We start from the raw sequence: 12,056 nt of genomic DNA on the forward strand, positions 1-12,056 counted from the left end.
AAAAAAAAAGCCCCAGTGAGGTTGGAGATTAAATTTACGAGTTTCTTGCCAAGACCCAATTACCGCGGGAGAAACTGGGTCATGATCGATTTGTGAGGTCGCTCTTCTCTCGCGCTGCCTGCCTGCCTGCTACGTTTTCATGGGGGAAGGAAAAGCGAGAGGAGGGAGGAGGGACGAGGGAGGGAGGGCGCCTGCACGCATTTCCTTCCACAAGAGAAAACTGCGCAGTTTCAGGGTCGGTTGTTCTCGCAGCAACACCGAGCAGCACCGCTACTGAACGAACACTACTGTAACGCCGCCATGTTGCTTTACTAGTCACTCCCTGCACGACAGACCCAACCAACACACACGAACGCACGCACACACGCACAAACACAGTCCAAAAAATGAGCCCAGCCCTGTACCATAAGTGTAAACATCGCATTTTTCTCGGTCTTGTTTTTTTCCACCGCCAACCCAAGGACCGAGTGCCCTATATAATTTCTGTCAATAGGTGGCACTGCTTCCGAAGTTCGTGACGTCACATGTCCTTATATGGATGGAGGTTAATTAAGCTCCGCTAAAATGACAACACGCAGTGTTCACTGGTGTAGAAAAGCTTACACTGACACAGCTCGGAGATGTTAGACTTGTTGTGTGATTTCGCTCTGGATTAAACGATCATCTTGTGTGTGCAATTGTGTGTGCTGTGTAAAGTCGCTCGTGTTTTGTGTTGTACGTGATCTACACACATGAAGTGAGAGCGAGGGGAGCCAGGCCTCCACATTCTTGTCTTTTCTCTCACTCCCCCTGTTCTTTACTGGTGCCTAGTGGTGCTGCAGGCGGTCTCCCACGATGGAGATTCCCTTAAAATCGTGGTGAGTTTTTATGTTGTGTCAACAATCCTATCGTGGTTTCAGGCGAGCTCAGTTGTTGAGTTCGCATAAACAAGTCGTTGCGTACGTTACGAGGAAGGTCGATACATTCCACATCATGAAAACACGAGGATTAGGCGAGGGTTTTTTCTCGAGCAGGGACCGTGTTGCGAACAAGAGGAGGGCATGTTTTGGGCGAATAATCTTCGTTCATTGGTCACCAACCCAGCGCCATTTTTGCATGACCTATTAACTTCAGGGCGAGACCTCTTTTTCTGTTCGGTAAGAAATTGCCGTGCGCATTCTTTCACTGTTAGCACCGGGCTTCTGGATTATGTTCTTTCAGCGTTTGTACGTGTGTAAGGTATATTAGTTCAGCTGCCAGCTTGTGCTATTTGGGCGGATTTAGCAGGAATTCGTTTGTTTTTGTTGTTTTTCTCCCCCCTTTCCTTTCCTCGGGAGTGGTTGACCCGATGTGACCCTCATTTCCCCACCCTCCTGTGAGGTCCGACGTGCCCACGGCCACACGATGGAAAGTTCTCTTGTCTCTGCCTCTGTGCACTAAAGTCTACGACTTTTTTTTTTAATCTCCTCCCTTTTCTGTTTTGTCCTTTCTTCAAGTTCCGATTCCATCCAAAGGGCAAAAGTTATTGCTGTTTAGATTGGCGTGTTTTCAATTTGGGAGTAAAAAGGTCGTTCAGATGTACGTTGATTCTAAATCAAGTTCTAGCAGCTAGAAATCTAAATCTTTTGAATAGGGTACTTTGAAATTCCTTGCGACCTTGCACATCGTATGAAGTGCTGTTGATGATGGTGTTAAACGTGTCCATGGCATTCGCCTCTTGTCGTGGACTTGAAACTGTCTATTGTTTCATCATTTTCTTCTTGGTCAATCGTGGGGCTGGGTGGTAGGCCTAGATCTAGATTAGATCTAGATTCTAGATCTAAACTATAGAATCTACATGGGTGGTCAGTTGTGGGGCTGAGAATGATGTGTGTGGTACGAGTGGTCCGTTTGTTGTGGGGCTGGGGTGTGGTTATAGATCTATACCTTGTATGAGTGGTTAGTTTGTTGTGGGGGTGGGCATATATGTGGTATGAGTGGTCAGTGTGTTGTGGGGATATGTGGTAGGCTAGCCTATGTGGTATGAGTATGAGTGGTCAGATTGTTGTGGGGCTGGGGATATGTGGTATAGGCCTTGTATGAGTGTGGGTGGTTGGTGGGTGCTCTGTTGTTGTTTCCTGGACTTCTTTCCCAAACCTCTATCATCCTGATCTCTCCTCCTCCTTTTTTGTGTTTGTTACTCTCTTGTAACACCTAATCTTTGGCACTTTATATGACCTTATTTTGTTGCAAGTGCCGTAAAACTCTTACTAAAACTAAGCTAAGCTGAAGAATTCAAGTACGAGTGGTTAGTCATAAGGAAGGTTGTGGTGTGGTATTTATTTACAAGGGGTCTGTCCTGTAATGTGGCTGTGATGTTGAATGAGGTTGCCTGGACTCACTTAAACTGCAGTTGACACACATGGACAGTTTTTTAGTTCAGTTTGAGTAAAGAGAAGAACATTTAGGGGGCCTACTCAAATTTATCATCTTTGGAGGATTTAAGGAGGGGGGAGGACGGACAGACAGAATAGACACAATTTATATGTCCTTTGGCCTTGGTGTGAAGCAAATCTGTAACATAAAAAATAAAACAAAGGAAGGGATCATGACTTACAATGAATACTCTCTAACCTAATAGGCGTACGTATATAATGTACATAATTCTAGGCCTAGGCTGGTTCTGGGCCAAAGAATGCACTCTCACTTTTTTTTAACCTTAGCTCATGGCTTACTGGCCATAAAAGATTAAAGGACTCTTAAAATAAGAAAGGAAAGCAGCAGGGTACTTGTGCCTGTTTAGAGGATCTCACTGAGAGGTTGTATAACTTCTTTTTTTCTTTCATTCTTTTTGTCTCTCGTGTATTTTTTTTCCTACACTGAATGACCAATTGCTATTTTGGGTATATTCCTCTCAACTCGAACTCAGTGTACTTTAAAAAAATGAAATTGTGTCTCTAATCAAGAGATATGGGATCTAAGTAATCTATAATATAGGAATATAACTTGTATTATAATTAATTATAATTGGTGGAGAAAATTTTTTTCTAATTGAAATGATTTTTGCAAAATTTTTATCATTCTGATGGATGGTTGGCAGGTGCTGTGGTGTTGTTAGCTCCTTTCCTATCAAACATCTATCATTCTTTCCTCCCCTTCTTCCCTTCTTCTTTTGTTTGTATGTTACTGTCTTGTACCACCTCTAATTAGTCTAAACTTAAGCACTTTTATGACTTATTTGTTGTTGCAAGTGCCGCAAAAACTCTAACCAAAACTAAAGCATTGTTCTGATGTTCGGCTGATTTTTCAAGTATCAGATCTGAAACAGAGGTATATATCTGCAATTATGGTTGGCGATTAAATTCTCATTTTGGATGTGGGTGGTTGGCGGGTGCTCTGGTGTGATTTGCTTTTTCTTTCCTATCAAACATCTATCGTCCTTATCTCCCCTTCATCTTTTTTATGTTTGTTACTCTCTTGTAACACCTCTAATCTTCTGGCGCTCATATGACCTTATGCAGTTGCGAGCGCCGTGAAACGTCTACTAAAACTAATCATTTTGGATGCTCTTGGAAAAAATCCAAATTGTTCTGTTGGCCTCTATACTGTATAGGCCTACCATCATGTATAGGCTACACGCACGAATAATTAGCTGGTAAACTGGAGAGACAAAATTTTAGAATAATTCATAGTGTATTTCAGGGAATATGACGCACCGTTTATTTTATGGCAGCACCCTCTCCTTTGTTGTTACGGTACAATATTTTTTATAACTTGTCACATTATCAACCTTGCGTGAATGTACCATACATGTGACTTTGTTGATAGATAATGGAAACATTGAGTCAATGAGCCTGATTTCTGGACAACAACAACCACTTTGATAAATAGACGAGAAAATAATAAGGGACAAGTATATAATATATATATATATATATATATATATATATATATATATATATATATAAAAAATATTAATGATTACGAAAATGGGATGTAAACAAATATATTTTTACTGATCACCCTATCCATGGCTTTTGTTCTCTTGGTCAGCCTTCACTTGGATTTTTTGGGGATCAAATTTCGTGTCTTACGGATAAGACGCAGGGTAATTTTGAAGGCTTGATTTTTATTTTGGGGTAAAAATTGCATCCTATATGCAGTAATATTATTATTAAGGATGCACAATACAGTTCCCACGTGGTCTGTTCCTGTCACCTGTCACCCATCTGATGAAGTTTTTTTTTAGGTAAGCTGTGCTCGGTGTACCTCTACCTCTTTGTAATCCTGAGTTTCTGCAAAGTACTGGTCGTGGGTGGTTGGCGGGTGCTCTGGTGTGGTTTGCTTCGTTCTTCTTTCCTATCAAACATCTAACATCCTTATCTCCCCTTCTTCTTTTTATGTTGTTTGTTACTCTCTTGTAACATCTTTAATCTTCTGGCGCTCATATGACCTTGCAGTTGCGAGCGCAGTAAAATCTCTACTATTACTAAAAAGCACTGTGTGAATAAGTTCATTTTGATTCTTTCGAATTATTTTTGTTGTTGTTGCTTGTACCACAAAGTGTGATAAATGTAGTGATGATAGTTATGAGATTTTTTAAATATACGAACATATTTTGTAAGCTTGTGAATAATTTTTTTTTTTCAAGAGAGAAGGAAAAAACGCGTTTTTATGAAATGATGCCAAATATTTTTTATTTCTGTGAAATATAGATCTAATATTTTTGTTCAGTATCCCAACTTTTGGGACATTTTGGAGGAAACCAGATAGGGCCTACAGAGTTTAGATAGTAGTTTAAATTAACATAGAGTTAACAATTTGGTCATGAAAGCACGAGATTTTTTAAGATGGTGAGTTCGTTAAAGTTATGTTATATGGCACTCTCAGCTCTGGTTTTAGGTGTAAGCACCAATTAATGAGACGCGTGTTAGTCTTTTATAAGTCATAGTATTTTATACGGCACTAGCAACACAATTCGATCATGTCTTGCGTCTGTTCAAGAGATGAGTTGGTAAGAGTATGTTATACGGCACGTTCAGTACAATTATGGTTAGGTCTTTGTTCAGTTGCTATGAGTTGGAGATGTTATACACGGCACTATCAATACAATTTGTCTTGCGTCAGGTTAATGAGGTTGGGCAGGTCGCGCTGTTTGCTCCGTCAGTTCAGCTGAGGTTTCTCTCGTCCCCCCTGGGTTTCTCAGAGGGTTAAAATCTACCTGTGTGAAGATCTCGTGACTGCTGTAAGGCTTGTTAGCAGACCCACAAGACAACACCTGCCACTTCTTTCTTCACCCTCCTTTCAGTCTTGTCATCCATTCTCTCCTCCGTTCTCCTTTTCTTCCTTTCGAAATTTTTCTACTTTTCTTTATCACCTCCCATTTTCCAGTTTTTGTCGTATGGTTAGAGGGGGCCAATGGTAGGTCCTACTTAGACCTTTATTTCCCTCTTTTGTCTCTGTGTGTTTGTCTTGCTTTTTCCGAGAATTTTTGTTAAAATAAATTGTGATGGTGCCTTTTTACTCACACTAAGGTATTTCCTGTGATTTTTTTGTAAAGACAGCTGCTTTTTGTTTTATTTTTTAAACTCCCACCTTTTTTTTCCTAAAATTAGTTTCAGTGTGTTATGTAAAGGAATTAATGACGCATTATTATATTCCCGTTTCAACTAGAGGTGACTAAAACGCTTTGTGCAGGTCTCTATCATTTTTTAAAGAATGCTCTGGAGTTTTTTGTTTCTGTAAAGTAGTTACATTTACAACCAAAATAAAAATAAAAGTTATGGAAAAACTTAATAAAAAAGAGCATTTTTGGAAAATAATCCATTGTAGATGACCTTTTAAATTGGCTGTCTACCATTGTGAGAAGAGATTTTCTCACCATTCCTGGGTATTTAAATAGGAGAAAGTGGATTTATTCGGCAGAAAGCAGAGATATGAAAATGTTTCACTGTTCTGTGTGTTATTTTGTAGAAATTAAAGGCAGAAGAAGGTGAAATGGTTTTATTGATTTTTTTGTGACATAAAAAAATGGCTGTGAGTGATAATGAGAGAATGAGATTTGTGTGAAATGTTTTTCTACATCTTGTCTAGATTTTGTTCTTCTCTCTCTGTCTTTCAGCTCTGTTACTTGTGGTGCCTAAACACCTCAGCTTGTGAAAACGATGGGAAATTTTGCGGGTCATATTTGAGTACCTCATGTATTGTGTTCTCTAAACGCTGTGGAAAATCAAAGACTCTTATAAAGGATATTATTGTATTGGAGTGCACACACACATGCTGACTTACACATACACACACACACACACACACACACACACACACATCATGTACGCTCTCTTAGAGGGACTTAAACACACTAACATACTCTCATAGGGACACACACACACACACACACACACACACACACACACACACACACACACACACACACACACACGTGCACACACTAGCATTGTTATAAATTTTACATGTAGTGTGTTTGATTTTACTGGGATGAAAAGCATGCAGTTATAATATAAGCAGATCACACAAAACCCTACTACCAGTAGTATTGTACACATACTCCCCCCATGATATTTCCCTATTTGGAATAATTGCTAGTACTTTTGTTTCCAGCTCTGGTGCTTATAATTTGTTGTTGATTGTTTTTCTCCAGAACGTTTTAACTTGTGTAGGGTATTTAAAATGTTTTACACTCCTATATTTACAGAATTTAGTTGCATTAATCCTGGCTGTCAGGGCCGGCGTGGGCTGAGTGGTTTTTATAATACATCTCAGCACACCGACGTAGAACCTGATAAAAAAAAACAACCTTGTCCATTCGGGCGTTGAGCTCACTCATATTGTCAGTCTATCTAGTCTATCTAGTCTATCTATGTGTGCAAAAGCAAAGGGTCGGACTACAGTACCGTAGTCTCTGATCATGTTTTGATGTTACTGTTTATCATTATGAGTGGGTGGTTGTCGGGTGCTCTGGTGTGGTTGGTTTGATGTTTTGATGTTAGTTTATCATTATGAGTGGGTGGTTGTCGGGTGCTCTGGTGTGGTTGGTTTGATGTTTTGATGTTACTGTTTATCATTATGAGTGGGTGGTTGTCGGGTGCTCTGGTGTGGTTGGTTTGATGTTTTGATGTTACTGTTTATCATTATGAGTGGGTGGTTGTCGGGTGCTCTGGTGTGGTTGGTTTGCTCCTTCTTTCCTATCAAACATCGTCTGTCGTCCTTCTTTCCCCTCCTTTTTTGTGTATGGTACTCTCTTGTAACACATAATAAACTATTCTTCAGCTCTATATGACCTTATTGTGTTACAAGTGCCGTAAAACTCTACTGAAATTAAACTAAAGAGTGTTTTTGTACTGACATCTGTAGTGAAGCAGCAGTTGGGCTCTAGTTTTTTGTCCCTTACGAAAGATGTGAGTTTGATTACCGATTGGGGAGGTTAAAATTTTTTTTTTTTTTAGCATCTGCCCTCTCAGCCCAGGTTGACCGTGACACAAATAAGATCAAAAGTAGCCTGTCTTCTAAATAACTTTCCAAATTGTATTAGTTTGGGGCGCAGAACATTTATTATTACAACTGTACTGTATATATTGTGAAGTGATCATAATATATTCTCCCATGTGAGTTTTTTACTACTATTTCCAAATGGGTGGTTGGTGGCGGTGGTTGCTGTGGTGCTGTTTGTTCCTTTTGTCCTATCATAATTAAACATGTATTGTCCTCATCTCTCCATGTTTTTTTTTCTCTTTGTATGGTTACTCTCTTGTAACACCTGTAACTTTTGTGAGCTTATATGATCTAATTGGGTTGCAAGTGCTATAACTCAATAACTTTTGCTAAAGTGTAAAGCATTTTATATCCATACTGCTGGGTAACCTACAGAGGCTTTGTCAAAGACAAGTGGTATTAAAATTAAAGTATGGATAGATATACTGGTATCAGTTTATTTTTTCAACGTAGAAATTTAAGAATAAATTAATTTTTATCCCCAGAATTTGTTAAAGTTCATCAGATAGCAACGTTCCTCCTAACTTAAATGATATAACATTTGTGTGAATGGAGGTGTTACTAAACAGGTCTAATGTAAAAGTACCAGCAGACTACCAATTTAACTAGGTGGTGTTCAAAATCTAGATAGAGACAAGCTGGAATATATAATATGTCAGTTTAGCACTTTTGTACTTTGCATTGATCATGTGATCTCCATTCTTATTAGATTTCTTTCTCTGTTTTTTTTCCTGAGTGTGGGTGGTTGGATGGTGCCACTGGGAGGTCCTTATATTTTCTTGTCTTTCCCTCTCTTGTTTCAGTCTGTGTGGGTGGTTGGATGGTGTCACTGGTACCTCCTTTCTTTGCGCCTTTTGTACTTTTAGCATTGATCATGTGATACCCGCTTTCATTTCTTTCTTTCTGTGTTGGTGGTGGGAGGGTGCCACTGGTACTGTACTTGCGCTTTTGGTAATTTGCATTAACCATGTGGTCTCCATTTTCATTTCTTTCTTTCTCTGTTCTTTCTTTCTGTTTGGGTGGTTGGAGGGTGCCACCGGAAGGTCCTACTTCTCTTATTTTCGCCTCTCCTGCCTGTTTGGGTGGTTGGAGGGTGTAGTCACTATTAGGTCCTACTTCTTTTCTTTCCTTCTGTTGTTCAAACAGTCTGTCGGGTTCGCTTTTTGTCTGCATTAAATGACCCTTATTCAGCCTTAGTGTGTCTCTTTTTAAAAAAGTTCATTAGATACGCTCAAACTGTGAAGTCACATGATATGGGTTTAACCTATATTATGATACTGAGGACGCATTTTAGACCTAATCAAATAAATTGCCCACATGTAAAGTCAAGGGTTTCTATAGATGGAGCCGTTTTTTTTTATGTGGAAATTTGAAACAGAACATTAATTTTACCCTTCGAAAATTTTCGGGAACTGTGTCTAGTACTCACCCAGTTGAGTTTTGTTGTTGCTGTTTTTTTTGGGTCACCACATCTTTAAATTAAAAAAAAATTTAATTAAACTTTGGGGGGGGGGGGGGGTGCAGTTTTGTATTATTCATTTCGTAATTTGTTTAATGGATCTGTTATGTGTGTTGCTCAGAGTTTGTTGTGTAGTTTATACATTGTAGTTTGTCGAAATTTTTTTTTCAAAATGGGAAGTGGGGGGGGGGGGGGTAGCAAAATTTTGTGTGGGTATCAGATTTTGGTTATCAGATCTTAAGTTTGTATTTTATATTTTGCTTGTGGGTAGTTGGAGGGCTTTTCTGGTTGGTCTGTCCCCTTTTCTTCCCCTTTGTTGTCGCCATCTCTGTCTGTCTTGCTTTCCCCTAAGCACAACATGACAATTATTTTCTTACGACTGTACTCAAAGCTTAAAGGAACAAATATAATTTTTGTGAACCAATTCATTTTCCTTATATATGTTACACATTCTATTCTTTTTTTGTGAAGGGAGGGTAAGGGGTGGGGGGAGATGATGCTTTCACCGTTCCCCCTATCGCTCTTGCTTTCCCTCCTCTTTTTTCTCTGTACTTAATCTTTCTCTTTCTCTCTCTCTCTCTCTCTCTCTCTCTCTCTCTCTCTCTCTCTCTCTCTCTCTCTCTCTCTCTCTCTCTCTCTCTCTCTGTGTGTGTGTGTTTGTGTGTGTGTGTGATAAACACGTGCTACAGAAAATCATTATCATTATCGCTATTATTTTGGTGATGATATGATGATAATACATAATACATAATGATGATGATAATGATAATGACAACTATTATTATTATTATTATTATTATTATTATTATTATTATTATTATTATTATTACTGTAAATTATTATTATGTTATTTAATATTTTTCTTTTTCTTCTTCTTCTTCTTAATCAAGATATCTTCGTAATTTGCGTAATTTGTCCAGGCTGTGTAAAGTCGTGTGTAATTAGGTAGATTTTTTCCAAGCAGAGCTGTCACGTCTGGTAAATTAGTGTCGCGGTCGTGTGGAAGTTGCTTCCCCTGGATAATTAATGGATGATTTCTCCCGCCGAGTCAAAAAAACACGACAACAACATTCACCTGACTTGATTCGTCGTCGTACCTGTTTGTTCCGCTCTTCTGCCATCTCGCCGCGACTCTGACCCCCGGAGTGGGTGGTAGGCGGGTGCTCTGGTGTGGTTTGCTTCTTCTTTCCTATCAAACATCTATCGTCCTTATCTCCCCTCCTTCTTTTTTATGTTTGTTACTCTCTTGTAACACCTATATCTAATCTTCTGGCGGCCATATGACCTTATGCAGTTGCGGAGTTGCGAGCGCCGTATAACCTCTACTAAACTAAAACCCTGACCCCCGGGCGGCTTTCTAATCTCTGCGTGGAGCTTTTTGAATTAGTGTTGTTGTTGTTGCTGTTGTTGTTGTTGTAGATATTTTACTACTATTGTTGTTGTTGCTATTGCAGTTGTTGATATTTTACTACTGGTCTACTGTTGTTGTTGTTGTTGCTGTTGTTGTTGTTGTTGATATTTTACTACTATTGTTGTTGTTGCTATTGCAGTTGTTGATATTTTACTACTGGTCTACTGTTGTTGTTGCTATTGTTGTTGTTGTTGTTGATATTTTACTACTATTGTTTTTGTTGCTATTGCAGTTGTTGATATTTTACTACTGGTCTACTGTTGTTGTTGTTGTTGCTGTTGTTGTTGTTGTTGTTGTTGTTGTTGATATTTTACTACTATTGTTGTTGTTGCTATAGCAGTTGTTGATATTTTACTACTAGTCTACTGTTGTTGTTGTTGCTATTGTTGTTGTTTGTTGGATATGGTGGCGGGTGCTTTGGTGTGGTTTGCTCCTCCTTACCTATTGCTATCTCAGACATCTATCGTCCTCCTATCTGTCCTCTTATCTGTCCTCTTATCTGTCCTCCTCCTGTTTATGTGTCAGTTACTCTCTTGTAACAACTCTAGTCTTCGACACTTACAGGACCTAATTGTGTGGCTGGTGCCGAAGAACTCTTACGGAGGGTGTTTGGCGGGTGCTCTGGTGTGGTTTGCTCCTTCTTTCCTATTATCAAAGATTTCTCGTCCTGATCTCTCCTCCTTTTTTATGTTTGTTACTCTTGTAACACCTCTAATCTTCGGCACTTGTTGTGTTGCAAGTGCCGTAAAACTCTTACTAAAACTAAAAGATCTATCGTTCTCATCTCTCTCCTCCTTCTTTTTGTGTGTATAATTGCTTTCTTGGAACACCCCTAATCTTCGACGCTCATATATGACCTTATCGTGCTGCAAGTGCCGTAAAACGTTTATTAAATTTATAAAACTTTACACGAAACCATTGTGTACAGTCGGGCGTTAGCTTGCGTATCTTCAGAAAAGAAATAAATAGATAAAATGAAAAAATATTAAAGAAAAGGAGAACAAAAATCCGGACCGGCTTGGCACATTTTTCGGGATCAGACAGGAATTTTTGTTGCCCTTGAACTTTCCCCACTGTTCATTAATTTAAAAAAAGGGAAATGCGCTCTCTTTCTCTCTCTCTCTCTCTCTCTCTCTCTCTCTCTCTCTCTCTCCCTCTCTCTCTCTTATAACTGCACTTTAACACGTTATGCCTCACCGCTCTCTTCTCTCATTAACCCCTTCCCTCCTCCGACCCACCCCTCCCCCTTTTCTCCTTTTCCCCCGCGCTTCTAACCAACATCCGAAATTTTTTAGCCAAAAGTTTGTTAATTTTGTATAACCCCTTCCACATTGTTGGGATCATTGAAGAGGCGGGCTGTTTTGGTTTTATCTGTCATGGCCTAGAGGGTGGTTGGCGGGTGCTTTGGTGTGGTTTTTCTCCTTCTTTCCTATCGAACATCAATCGTCTTTATCTCCGCTCCTTCTTTTTTATGTTATTTATTTTTTTAAATAGTAGAGGGTTTTACGGCGCTGGTAACTGCATAAGGTCATATGAGCGCCAACGGGTGGGTGTCAACAGAGAAGTCTTTACAGGGAATCAGACTTAGACTGCTCACCTCTCTTGCTTCAACAACACAAGGTTTGCTTCGACTATCTAAGCTCCCCAAAATAGCAGGTCACAAGAGAATGACAAAAATACAAAAGAAGTAGAGGAAATGACAATAGTAAGGATTAGGAA

The sequence above is a fragment of the Aplysia californica genome, unplaced genomic scaffold (assembly GCF_000002075.1).
Source record: "Aplysia californica isolate F4 #8 unplaced genomic scaffold, AplCal3.0 scaffold00091, whole genome shotgun sequence".
Taxonomy (NCBI): Eukaryota; Metazoa; Mollusca; class Gastropoda; order Aplysiida; family Aplysiidae; genus Aplysia; species Aplysia californica.